Genomic DNA, 13863 nt, shown 5'->3' on the forward strand with positions numbered 1-13863 from the left:
AGTGTACATTACCACAGTTTGTTAATCCATCCCTGGGTTGGTGGGCATTTAGGCTGTTTCTACAATTTGGCAATTGTAAATTGAGCTGCGATGAACAGTCTACTGCAAGTGTCCTTATGAGAAAAGGATTTTTTCCCTTCTGGGTAGATGCCCAGTAATGGGATTGCAGGATCAAATGGGAGGTCTAGCTTGAGTACTTTGAGGATTCTCCATACTTCCTTCCAGAAAGGTGGTACTAGTTTGCAGTCCCACCAGCAATGTAAAAGTGTTCCCTTCTCTCCACATCCATGCCAGCATCTGCAGTTTTGAGATTTTGTGATGTGGGCCATTCTCGCTGAAGTTAGATGGTGGTTTTGATTTGCATTTCTCTAATAATTAGGGATGATGAGCATTTTTTCATATGTTTGTTAGCCATTCGTCTGTCTTCTTTAGAGAAGGTTCTATTCATGATTCTTCCCCATTGACATATGGGATTGTTGGCTTTTTTCATGTGGATTAATTTGAGTTCTCTATAGATCCTAGTTATCAAGCTTTCGTCTGATTCAATATATGCAAATATCCTTTCCCATTGTGTAGGTTGTCTCTTTGCTTTGGTTGTTGTCTCCTTGGCTGTACAGAAGCTTTTCAGTTTAATGAAGTCCCATTTGTTTATTTTTGTTGTTGTTGCAATTGCCATGGCAGTCTTCTTCATGAAGTCTTTGCCAAGGCCGATATCTTCCAGTGTTTTTACTCTACTTTCTTTGAGGATTTTCATTGTTTCATGCCTTAAATTTAAGTCCTTTATCCATCTTGAATCAATTTTGGTGAGTGGGGAGAGGTGCGGGTCCAGTTTCAGTTTTTTGCATGTGGATATCCAGTTGTCCCAGCACCATTTATTGAATAGGGAGTCTATCCCCCCAGTGTATGTTCTTGTTTGGTTTATCAAAGATTAGATGGTTGTAAGTTGTTAGTTTCATTTCCTGGTTTTCTATTTGATTCCAAATGTCTATGTCTCTATTTTTGTGCCAGTACCATGCTGTCTTGACCACTATGGCTTTGTAGTACAGACTAAAATCTGGTATGCTGATGCCTCTGGCTTTGTTTTTATTACAAAGAACTGCCTTAGTTATATGGGTTTTTTTTCTGGTTCCATACAAAATTTAGAATCATTTTTTTCAAGTCTTGAATGTATGATGTTGTATTTTAATAGGGACGGCATTGAATCGGTGGATTGCTTGGGAAGTATAGACATTTTAACAATGTTGATTCTTCCCAGCCATGAGCATGGTATGTTCTTCCATTTGTTAATATCCTCTGCTGTTTCCTTTCTTAGGATTTCATAATTTTCTTTATAGAGGTCCTTCACCTCTTTTGTTAGGTATATTCTTAAGTATTTCATTTTCATTGAAGCTATGGTGAAGGGAGTTGTGTCCTTAATTAGCCTCTCATCTTGACTGTTATTGGTGTATACAAAGGCTACTGACTTGTGGACATTGATTTTATATCCTGAAACATTACTGTATTTTTTGATGACTTCTAGGAGTCTTGTGGTTGAGTCTTTGGGGTTCTCTAAGTATAAGATCATGTCGTCAGCAAAGAGGGAGAGTTTAACCTCCTCTGCTCCCATTTGGATTCCCTTTATTTCCTTGTCTTGCCGAATTGTATTGGCTAGAACTTCCAGCACTATGTTGAATAGTAAAGGTGACAGAGGACAACCTTGTCTGGTTCCAGTTCTAAGAGGAAAGGCTTTCAGTTTTACTCCATTCAGTAAAATATTAGCTGTGGGTTTGTCATAGATAGCTTCCATCAGTTTAAGAAATGTGCCACTTATGCCTATACTCTTCAGTGTGTTAATTAGAAAAGGATGCTGGATTTTATCAAATGCTTTTTCTGCATCTATTGAGAGGATCAGATGGTCTTAGTTTTTGCTTCTGTTGATATGGTGAATAACGTTTATGGACTTGCATATATTTTTTTTTTTTTTGTAGAGACAGAGTCTCACTGTACCGCCCTCGGGTAGAGTGCTGTGGCGTCACACGGCTCACAGCAACCTCTTAACTCTTGGGCTTACGAGATTCTCTTGCCTCAGCCTCCCGAGCAGCTGGGACTACAGGCGCCCGCAACAACGCCCGGCTATTTTTTGGTTGCAGTTTGGCCGGGGCTGGGTTTGAACCCGCCACCCTTGGCATATGGGGCTGGCGCCCTACTCACTGAGCCACAGGCGCCGCCATGGACTTGCATATGTTAAACCAGCCTTGCATCCCTGGGATAAAACCTACTTGATCATGATGTATGACTTTTTTGATGATAAGCTGTAATCTATTGGCTAGGATTTTGTTGAGAATTTTTGCATCTATATTCATGAGTGAAATTGGTCTGAAATTCTCCTTTTTAGTTGGATCTTTTCTTGGTTTTGGTATCAGGGTGATGTTTGCTTCGTAGAAAGTGTTGGGGAAGATTCCTTCCTCCTCAATTTTTTGGAATAATTTCTGCAGTATGGAAATAAGCTCTTCTTTGAACGTTTGAAAGAATTCTGGTGTGAAGCCATCTGGACCAGGGCATTTTTTTTGTTGGAAGATTTTTTAATATTTCTTTAATCTCAGTGCTTGAAATTGGTCTGTTCAGGAGCTCTATTTCTTCCTGGCTAAGTCTAGGGAGAGGACGTGATTCCAAATATTGATCCATTTCCTTCACATTGTCAAATTTCTGGGCATAGGGTTTCTGGTAGTATTCAGAGATGATCTCTTGTGTATCTGTGGCATCAGTTGTTATTTCCCCTTTATCATTTCTGATTGAGTTTACTAGAGATTTTACTTTTCTATTTCTAGTTAGTCTGGCCAAAGGTTTATCTATTTTATTTATTTTTTCAAAAAGCCAACTCCTTGTTAATTTTCTGAATGATTCTTTTGTTTTCAATTTCATTGATCTCTGATTTAATTTTGGATATTTCTTTTCTTCTGCTTGGTTTAGGCTTAGATTGTTCTTCTTTTTCCAATTCCATAACATGGCTTGTAAATTTGTAGATGGGCTCTCTTTCTGATTTTCGAATGTAGGTATCTAAAGCGATAAATTTGCCTCTCAGAACTGCTTTTGCATATCCCACAGGTTTTGGTAGCTTGTGTCTTCATTGTTGTTATTCTCAAGGAAGTTAATGATTTCCTGTTTTATTTCTTCCTGCACCTGTCATTCAACAGAAGGTTATTTAATTTCCATGCCTTTGTGTGGGGTTGAACGTTTTTGTTAGAGTTGAGTTCCACCTTTAGTGCCTTATGGTCTGAGAAGATACAAAGGTAAAATTTCAATTCTTTTGATTCTTTTAAGTTTTTTTTTGTGTCCCAGGATATGATCAATTTTGGAGAATGTTCCATGGGGTGATGAGAAGAATGTATATTCTTTATCTTTGGGACGGAGTGTTATATGCGTCTATCAAGCACAGTTGTTCTAGGGTCTCATTTAAATCTCTTATATCTTTGTTTAATTTCTGTTGAGAGTATCTGTTCAGCTCTGTAAGAGGAGTGTTAAAGTCCCCCGTTATTGTGGTATGATAGGATATCATATTGCTCAGACTGAGTAAGGTCTGTTTCAAGAATTTGGGAGCATTACCTAACGAAGGAGGTGAAGGACCTCTATAAAGAGAACTATGAAATCCTCAGAAAGGAAATAGCAGAGGATATTAACAAATGGAAGAACATACCACGCTCATGGATGGGAAGAATCAACATTGTTAAAATGTCTATACTTCCCAAAGCAATCTACCTATTCAATGCCATTCCTATCAAAATACCAACACCGTACTTTCAAGATTTGGAAAAAATGATTCCTCGTTTTGTATGGAACCGGAAAAAACCCCGTATAGCTAAGGCAGTTCTCTGTAACAAAAATAAAGCTGGGGGCATCAGCATACCAGATTTTAGTCTGTATTACAAAGCCATAGTGCTCAAGACAGCATGGTACTGGCACAAAAACAGAGACATAGACACTTGGAATAGAATTGAAAACCAAGAAATGAAACTAACATTTTACAACCACCTAATCTTTGATAAACCAAACAAGAACATACCTTGGGGGAAAGACTCCCTATTCAATAAATGGTGTTGGGAGAACTGGATGTCTACATGTAAAAAACTGAAACTGGACCCACACCTTTCCCCACTCACAAAAATTGATTCAAGATGGATAAAGGACTTAAACTTAAGGCATGAAACAATAAAAATCCTCCAAGAAAGCATAGGAAAAACACTGGAAGATATTGGCCTGGGGAAAGACTTCATGAAGAAGACTGCCATGGCAATTGCAACAACAAAAATAAACAAATGGGACTTCATTAAACTGAAAAGCTTCTGTACAGCTAAGGAGACAATAACCAAAGCAAAGAGACAACCTACACAATGGGAAAGGATATTTGCATATTTTCAATCAGACAAAAGCTTGATAACTAGGATCTATAGAGAACTCAAATTAATCCACATGAAAAAAGTCAACAATCCCTTATATCAATGGGCAAGAGACATGAATAGAACTTTCTCTAAAGACGACAGACGAATGGCTAACAAACACATGAAAAAATGTTCATCATCCTTAATCATCAGAGAAATGCAAATCAAAACAACCCTGAGATATCATCTAACCCCAGTGAGAATGGCCCACATCACAAAATCTCAAAACTGCAGATGCTGGCGTGGATGTGGAGAGAAGGGAACACTTTTACACTGCTGGTGGGACTGCAAACTAGTACAACCTTTCTGGAAGGAAGTATGGAGAAACCTCAAAGCACTCAAGCTAGACCTCCCATTTGATCCTGCAATCCCATTACTGGGCATCTACCCAGAAGGAAAGAAATCCTTTTATCATAAGGACACTTGTACTAGACTGTTTATTGCAGCTCAATTTACAATCGCCAAAATGTGGAAACAGCCTAAATGCCCACCAACCCAGGAATGGATTAACAAGCTGTGGTATATGTATACCATGGAATACTATTCAGCCATTAAAAAAAATGGAGACTTTACATCCTTCGTATTAACCTGGATGGAAGTGGAAGACATTATTCTTAGTAAAGCATCACAAGAATGGAGAAGCATGAATCCTATGTACTCAATTTTGATATGAGGACAATTAATGACAATTATGGTTATGGGGGGAAAACAGAAAGAGGGAAGGAGGGAGGTGGGTGGGGCCTTGGTGTGTGTCACACTTTATGGGGGCAAGACATGATTGCAAGAGGGACTTTACCTAACAATTGCAATCAGTGTAACCTGGCTTATTGTACCCTCAATGAATCCCCAACAATAAAAAAAAAAAAAAAAAAAAGAAAATTGATAGGGATTTGAAGTGTCACCCAAGTTTGCCTACTGTGCTGCCCCACAGCTCTGAAGATGCCCACGGTCGCCACGTGCCTCCGTCAGCGGAGGATTCCCTTAGTAAGAAAGGCCCTTGCAGCTGCCATAACCACCCAGGGGGTCTTGGCGATCAAGAACCTAATTAAGAGATAACTAATCAAGAAAAGACTAAAGTTTGCCCAGTCTTCGTGCAAAAAAAAAAAAAAAAAAAAATGTGGTTCTAAGAGTGTTCAAACGTCTCTCAAAACTATAGGAACCCGAGGCAGGGGGAAGGGGGTGACATTAAAAAAAAAAAAAAAAAAAGAATTTGGGAGCATTTAAGTTGGGTGCATAAATATTTAGAATTGAAACATCTTGTAGTTTTTCCTTGACCAATATAAAGTGACCATCTTTGTATTTTTTTGACGTTAGTTACTTTAAATCCACATGTATCTGAAAATAAGATTGTAACCCCTCTCTTCTTCTGAATTCGTTTGCCTGAAAAATTGTCTTCCAACCCTTAACTCGGAGTTTTAATTTATCTTTTGAAGCCTGGTGTGTTTCCTGCAGACAGCAAATGGATGGCTTGTGTTTTTTTTTTTGTTTGTTTGTTTTTTTTTGTCCGGGGCTGGGTTTGAACCCGCCACCTCTGGCATATGGGACCAGCGCCCTACTCCTTGAGCCACAGGCGCCGCCCTGGCTTGTGTTTTTTAATCCAGTCAGACAATCTATGCCTCTTCAGTGGGGAATTCAAGCCATTAACATTTATTGAGATAATTGATAAGTGTGGTAGTGTTCTATTCATCTTATTTTGTTTGAGTCCATTGCTTAGTTTTATCTTTTGCATCAGTATGGAGGTTAGGTTCTGTCCTTTAATTTCTGAGTTTTTACTTTGCTGCTGATCCATTGTGATGGTCAGTGTGTAGGACAGGTTGAAATATTTCCTGTAGAGCTAGTCTTCTTGTGGTGAATTTCCTCAATGTTTGCGTATTAGTAAATGATTTAATTTCTCTGTCAATTTTAAAGCTTAGCTTAGCAGGATATAGAATTCTGGGCTAGAAATTGTTCTGTTTAAGTAGATTAAAGGTAGATGACCATTGTCTTCTGGCTTGAAAAGTTTTATTAAAGAAGTCTGCAGTCACCTTGATGAATTTTCCCCTGTAGGCCAACTGGCACTTACTCCTGGAAGCTTGCAGAATCTTTTCTTTTGTCTTGACTTTGGACAAGTTCATCACAATGTGTCCTGGAGAAACTCTATTAGAGTTGAGGTGACCTGGGGTCTGATATCCCTCTGAAAGGAGTGTGTCAGAATCTTTGGTGATATTTGGGAAATTTTCATTTATAATATTCTCTAGTATGGCTTCCATTCCTCTGGGGCATTCTTCTTCCCCTTCTGGGAAACCTATAACTCATATGTTTGAACGTTTCATAAAGTCCCATAATTCTGACAGTGAACGTTCTGCTTTCTCTCTCTTCTTTTCTGCCTCTTTTACTGTCTGAATTATCTCAAGAACTTTGTCTTCTACCTCTGAAATTCTTTCTTCTGCATGGTCTAACCTGTTGCTGATACTTTCCATTGCATCTTTAAGTTCCCTAATTGACTGTTTCAGTTCCTTCAGGTCTGCTATATCCTTTTTATATTCTTCATATCGTTCATCTCTTATTTGATTCTGTTTTTGGATTTCCTTTTGGTTATTTTCCAGTAGGGTATTTTGACTGAACCGTAAAAACCCCAAACTCTGGGGGTGCCAGGTTGGGTGGTTCCCTTGAGGTTAACAGCTCATTGCTAGCCTGTTTCAACACAGTACCCCACCTCTACCAAGTAGAGAGAAAAGACAAAAATGCTATAAATCAAACCAAAACAAGCAAACAGAAAACTTTACAGGATAAAATTGGGGGGGTGGGGAGGGGACCAAATAATAGGGGTAGAAACACTAGCAAAAATGAAGTTCTAATTGTTAAAGAAGGCAACACTGGAAAATCATATTTAAACTAGAAAAATGAAGAAAGAAAAAGAAAAGTCAAGAGGGAAAATGTTGAAATTAAAAACAAACAAACAAAAAACCAAAACCAAAGCAGTATATACCTCTTGCTGAATATTGTCTGGGCAACAGGTGATCTTCTGGGGTATGAGATGTTAATCACAATGCTGATACACCTGTACGAGATGGAGACTGGAGGCCTCTGCTGATTTCTCAAACCTTGCAGGGTGGAGAACCTAAATCTCTCCTCAGCCCACTTAAAATGCACTTTAAACGTTAAACTTGGCTAAGCAGAAGCTTTCTCAGGAAAGCACTTGTCATTGGGATCACTCCTGAAGTGGTTGCCCACTTACCCAGTGTGCCAAAACTGGTCTCACTCTATGCTGCTGAGGGCCAAGGCTGTAAGGCGGTTCAGTCCCTGCCTTTAGGCTGCTCAGTGAATAGATTACTTGTTCCTGCCTGATCCTTGCTCTGTGACCCTGAGGGCTGAACTTGCAGGGGCACTTCTCCCGCAATGGCTCCAAGCGGCCCATAGCTGAACACTATTAGCTCCGTTCGGCTCAGTGGCTCAGCCTGGGGCCCTAGACAAGGCTTAAAATCCTCCACACTCTCACCCAAGTTCTCCCAAGGTAGTTCAACTGAGTGCTAAATCAAAACAAACAAACAAACAAAAAACCCAAACAGCTCACAGGTAAGGCCTTTCCAGTTTGCAATCTCACTGCTGCTGTACTTACAGCTGCCAGCAGGATTAGACCAAACAAACACACATGCAACCACTTGCCTGTCCCCACTGCTTTTGTCCTCCTCGTGGGGTCCAGAAGTCTCTTGCTGACTTCCTGTGTCCACAAAGGGATGTTTCTGGGCAGATCCCACCAGCCAGAGATGCCTGGAGTCTTCTCTCCCCAGTCTCACTGTGCCCAGTTGCAAGGAAGCTGTTAGTTGGCTGCCATTTTGCTTCTCCCCCAATCCAGTAATGATTTATTTCCCAGAAGCACACCAGTAATACCTGAGAACCACCTGTCCTTTGCTGAGTAAATGTTTCTTGGCTTGCCTGTACTATACCTCGCACTTTAAAAAGGTAAGACCATAGCTTTCTAATATTTGGAAACAAAAAAGGTTTGGAAGAATGTTTTTTTAATATAGTTTCCATGAAATTGACATCTATCTTCCATTGACTTCTCAGGATAAAATCCTGGCCTATGGCTGTGAGGGTCTGCACGCATCCCTGGTATCACCTGCTTGCTGGCCTGGGACGTCCCTATCAGCTATGGACTCAGGCTGAAAAGGACCGCAGTGTGGCTTCTCTGAAGATCCTGGTGAACCTGGCTTTCTCCTGCCCTATTAAAGAGAGCATATGTTGTGGGCTTAGGAGGGAGTCATTGTTATGGATCAAGGTATTTCCATCAAATAATCACTCAGCTTACTGAGACTTGATGATAAAGGATTTCAAATTACTCCCTTTTCATCTTTGAGCAGCACTTTCTAAACTTTGCTAGATAGGAGAAGTACCCATGGAGTTTTCAGAGACTCAGTGCTCAAGCTACACATCTTACTCTTTAAATCAGTTTCTGGAGGTTGTACCCAATATTGTTTAAAACTCTCAGACAATGCCATTATGCGGCCAAGTTTGAGAACCAGTGTGGCCCTCAGACCAGCTGCACCAGTGTCACCTCAGGCCTCACCTTGAACCCCTGGAATCAGACAACCCATCCTCCAGGTCATTCTGATGCTCACACAAGGCTGAGAATCGCGGCAGAACTTCTCCAACTACAATGTGTGTCTTGTGGGGATTTTGTCAAAATGCAGATTCAAACCCAGCAGGGCTGGTAGGGGCTGAGACTTGGCATTTCTAACACACTCTCTGGAGCTGGGCTGCTGTGGGTGGGAGGAGCTCCGGTGAGCAGCCAGGGCATGGAGCACCCGGCCTGCAATGTGGCATACAGCAGATGCTTAATAAGGCCCTGTGGAATTGGCTAAATACTTGATGAATATCAGGATTAAGGCACTATGGGATAGGGCCAATGATTACAGATCATAAACAGGGCAAAAGAGACCACTGTGAACTTTATTTTTATAAACAGTCTTAAAAATCACTGGAAATATTTTGAACAGCAGCCTCTTTTTTTTTTTTTAGACAGAGTCTCAGGTTGTCACCCTGGGTAGAGTGCAGAGGCATCATAGCTCACAGCAACCTCCAACTCTTGGGCTCAAGTGATCCTCTTGTCTCAGTTTTTCTATTTTTTTTTGGAGGAGACAGGGTCTCACTTTTGCTCTGGCTGGTCTCAAACTCGTGAGCTTAAGCAATCTACCCATCTTGGCCTCCCAGAGTGCTAGGATTATAGGCGTGAGCCACCTCTCCCAGCCAACAGCAGCCTCTTATTACTGCAAAAAATTCAGCAGGTAAGTTATATAGTCTGGGAGGAATTTACACTTTACCTTACTTGAATGTTTGCAGTTCACTTATTCATGGGGAACAGTGAAGAAACTGTAAGTGAAGCTTTCTTCACCCATCAGCCGCTCTCATTTTCTCAAGTTCCACAGTGAACTCCACCATGAATACTCCATGACACTTCCCTTAAGTCAAATTTCTCCTTACTCAGAAGTGGTCTTGCATATGCGTGTTTCCCGCTGGAATACAAGTGTTAAAGGGGTGCAAAATATGCAAGTCATATATCACTGCGGAAACTGCACGGGCCGCACATGGAGAGATGGCTAAGCAGAACCACTCACCAGGGGGCAGTATTGCTCAACACAGAGTCTTGGAGTTCCGCCTGCCTTCTCCTAAATGAGTGTGCGTATAAATAATACTCTTCGTTCTTTTTTCTACAAAGACCCTTAAGCAATTAAAAAACATACCAAAGAAATCTGTATGCATCAGCCTTTTAAAATGTCTGTTGACTTTTAAAAAATCTATTTTTAAGGTTTTTTTTCCCTCTCTCAGTTTTTATGAGACTCTGGCTAGTTACTGCCAAACATAAAAAAGAATGATCCTTCCCCAGAAGACGCTGTTCTTTATCAGCAGTGCAGGAACATTCAGCTCTGGAGATGTTAATATTCTTAAGATTCAGGAGGTTTTGTTCTCCAAAAAGAAATTGATCTATGGGGAAACCTATTGGATCAGGAGCTCAAGATTTTCACCTCAGTTTCTTCTGAGTAGAAATCGTCACTAGTTAAAAGGGACTGCCGAGGACTCTCAGAGGTCACAGTCTGATTTTGGGCCCTGCCACATTCTCTCCATGCCTGTCTGCCTCAGTTTCCCCTGGTATCATTACGTTTATTGACACGGAAAGCGCGTGGACTTCTCTGCAGCCTCTTTTTAGGGTGTCTCATCTACAGTTGTCCGCGTGCTGAGTGTTCTCCTCCCTCGGCAGGGCTGAGTCTGCTGTGGCTCCCCCTTCAACGAGGCTTTCCCTCTTGTGCTGAGGGCTGGAGCCCCTGATGTGGCTTCATTTCTAGATTCCCACTTCCCCTCCCAGAAATGGTTTCCGTATGTGACAGCCACCTGGGAAGAGGCTGGCCTCCCGCTCCCCTCTCTGAATGCTCAGCTGTCCTGCCCCTCTGGGGGCCCTCCCGAGGCGGGTTTTTTTTCTCAGGAGGGTGTCCGGATGGGTTCTCTCTGGTGCTTCCCATTTGGGGGCTGCCAAGTCTCTTTATTGGGCTGAGGCCACGAGTGTCCCGTGGACAGCTGAGTTCTGGATTTGAGGAGACTGAACATGGTCTCCAAGAAGACTGTCGAAATCAAGGTGCACTGACATGGGTTGCATGTAGTTTCTTGATTTTTCTCAAGAAACACTGAGGGAATTCCTCCATGGGGACAGGTCCCAGTGTCATACACTGAGGCCCCCCACAGAAGGACGTGACAGAGTCCTGCTCTCCAGGACCAACAGTCACATAACCAACCCCATTGTGACGCAGTGTACTGGGCCCGGAAGATTCATATGGTGGATGCCTGTCTGGGCCTGGAGAGAACCCTGGTCATCTATGACACACCTAGGACCTATGTGGGAGCTGCCTGGTGTGGGCAAGGCTGACTCCCAGCTCCACAAAACCTTTACTGGTGGCAATTTTCAAAGTTTTTTTTTTTGCTAACAGGTCCCCACTTGGCATTGAGTGCATTACCCAAGGAAGGGGGTGCACTGAATATCTGCTGTATTTCTTTGGGATGTCCCAACAGTGTAGCCTTTGTGCGAAAGGCAGGCGACTGTGAGCAAATGGACATTATGGGCACAATAACAGTTTTTTTTCTTTTCTGTTTTTTTGAGACAGAGTCTCACTTTGTTGCCCTTGATAGAGTTCTGTGGTGTCACAGCTCACAACAACCTCAAACTCTTGGGCTTAAGCGATTCTCTTGCCTCAGTCTCCTGAGTAGCTGGGACTATAGGTGCCCGCACAACACCCAGTTATTTTTTGTTTTTAGCAGACCGGGTCTGGGTTTGAACCCACCAGCCTGTTGCATGTGGCTGGCGCCCTACTCACTGACCTATGGGCGCCACCATACAATAACAGTTTTCTATTTGGAAGTAAACAGCATCAGAGTGACCTCTGAGAGTAAACATCTGAGACCACAGAAATGTGTTCCCTATACAAAAAAAGGTCAACAAGAGCTAGTAGAAACTGTACCCTTGACTATACCTGAATGGTGCTGATTTTGCATTAAAAACAGCTTTCCACGAAATTTTATTGCTTACCTTAGAGCCATACTAAGAATTGTATATCAAAGGGTAAAAATAATTTGCTGAAATTCCACTTCTTTCCCTTAAAAGTCACTGATTAGCAAAATTGTGAACAAATAGCTTGTAAGCAAGTCAGCAGCAAAAGAGTTTATATAAACAAATTACCCCTGTAGTGAAGAAAATGTTCTAAAAAATGGGATGCTTGGCCATAATAATAGGGTTTACTTTAGGAATTTTATATAATCTTGATCTTTCATGAAATGCCATAAGTCACAGCAAAGTTTGGAAGCTATAAAGAGAAGTATTGATAAATTTGACTTCAGATAATTGAAAGCTTTTGTAAGTCAACAACACTATAAGCCAATTTAAAATACCAACCACAAAATAATGATCAAATTAAAATATGAAGCCACTCTTCAACCTTACAATTTTCCACTGCTAAGAAAAATATTTATAGCACATTTTGGTAGAGACTGATAGCCAGGTAGAAATCTATTTTCTTTCTTGATTTGTAATGGAATTTTAGGTAGGTCTAAAGAGAACTCTTGGGTGGCCCCCACAAACTCCAGTTCTTGGAAGAGAGGTGTATATCTTCTTCCCCAGGAGTTTGGGTGGGAATGTGGCTTCCGAGCAAAGGTAGCAGAATTTACCTGATTTTGTACATGTGATTATGCAAATAGCATCCATCTGGCTGGAGTTTCTCTCCTATTGGCTTTGTGGAAACCCCACATGGCAGAAGAATGAGGCTACCTTCTAGGTGTTGAGGAAAGCTTCTGATGGATAATCCAGAAAGATTCTGAAGCCTTCAACAACTGCAAGAAACTGAGTTCTGCCAACAACCTGACAGATCCTTCCCTAGTTGAGCCTCAGATGAGATGGCAGCCTTGGCTAGCCACTCAACTGCAGATTTGCAAAGATTCCAGTTAAGTCAGGTCAAGTTCCTGACTCTCAGAAATTGTACAATAAAAAAAGTTTAGTTTTAAGCTACAATTTAGTGCTAGTACTAAGAGGCAGAACAGATTGCTAATAAATAGCTCAGCTGTGTTCATCTCTTAGCTTTCTTGGCAGTGAGATGTGGCATTTGGCTAAATTCTAATCCATAGGCTGTGAACAGAGTGATGTGAGTCCCTTCTGGGCCCAGGGTCTGAAAATATCTCCTGCTTATGCTTTTTCCCCTATGCCATGACTAGGAACAGATGCAGATAGGAGCAGAGCTTTCAATGAAATTTTTAAACAAGTGGGATTAAGATCTGAAGCATTTATTTGAAAAATTGTAACAGAAGATAAAACTTGGCTATACCAGTATTATCCTGAAGACAAAGCAAAATCAAAGCAATGGCTATCGAGAGGTGGGGGTCGGGGTCTCCAGCCAAAGCAAAAGTGAACCAGTCAAGAGCCAAAGTCATCACAACAGTTCTTTGGGATGTTCAAGGCATTCTGCTTGTTAACTTTCTGGAGGGCCAAAGAGCAAGAACATATCCTTACCATAAGTGTTTTGAAAAGTTAGCCGAAGCTTCAGCAGAAATGCTACCGGGAGAACTTCATCAGAGAGTCCTTCTCCACCATGACAGTGCTCCAGGAGAGCTTCATCAGAGAGTCCTTCTCCACCATGACAGTGCTCCAGGAGAGCTTCATCAGAGAGTCCTTCTCCATCATGACAGTGCTCCTGCAACTGTGCAAGAGTTTTGATGGGAAACCACTGGGCATCCACCTTACAGTCCTGATTTGGCTCTGCTCTTTCTGACTTCTTTTTTGCTTCCTGATCTGAAAAAAATCTGTAAAGGGCACCATTTTTCTTTAGGTAATAAGGAAGACTACACCGCCATGGTTAAATTCCCAGGACCCTCAGTTCTTTAGAGAGGGACAGAATGGCTGGTATCATCTCTTACAAAGTGCCTTGATCTTGATAGA

This window comes from Nycticebus coucang, chromosome 16, assembly GCF_027406575.1.
Source record: "Nycticebus coucang isolate mNycCou1 chromosome 16, mNycCou1.pri, whole genome shotgun sequence".
Lineage (NCBI taxonomy): Eukaryota > Metazoa > Chordata > Mammalia > Primates > Lorisidae > Nycticebus > Nycticebus coucang.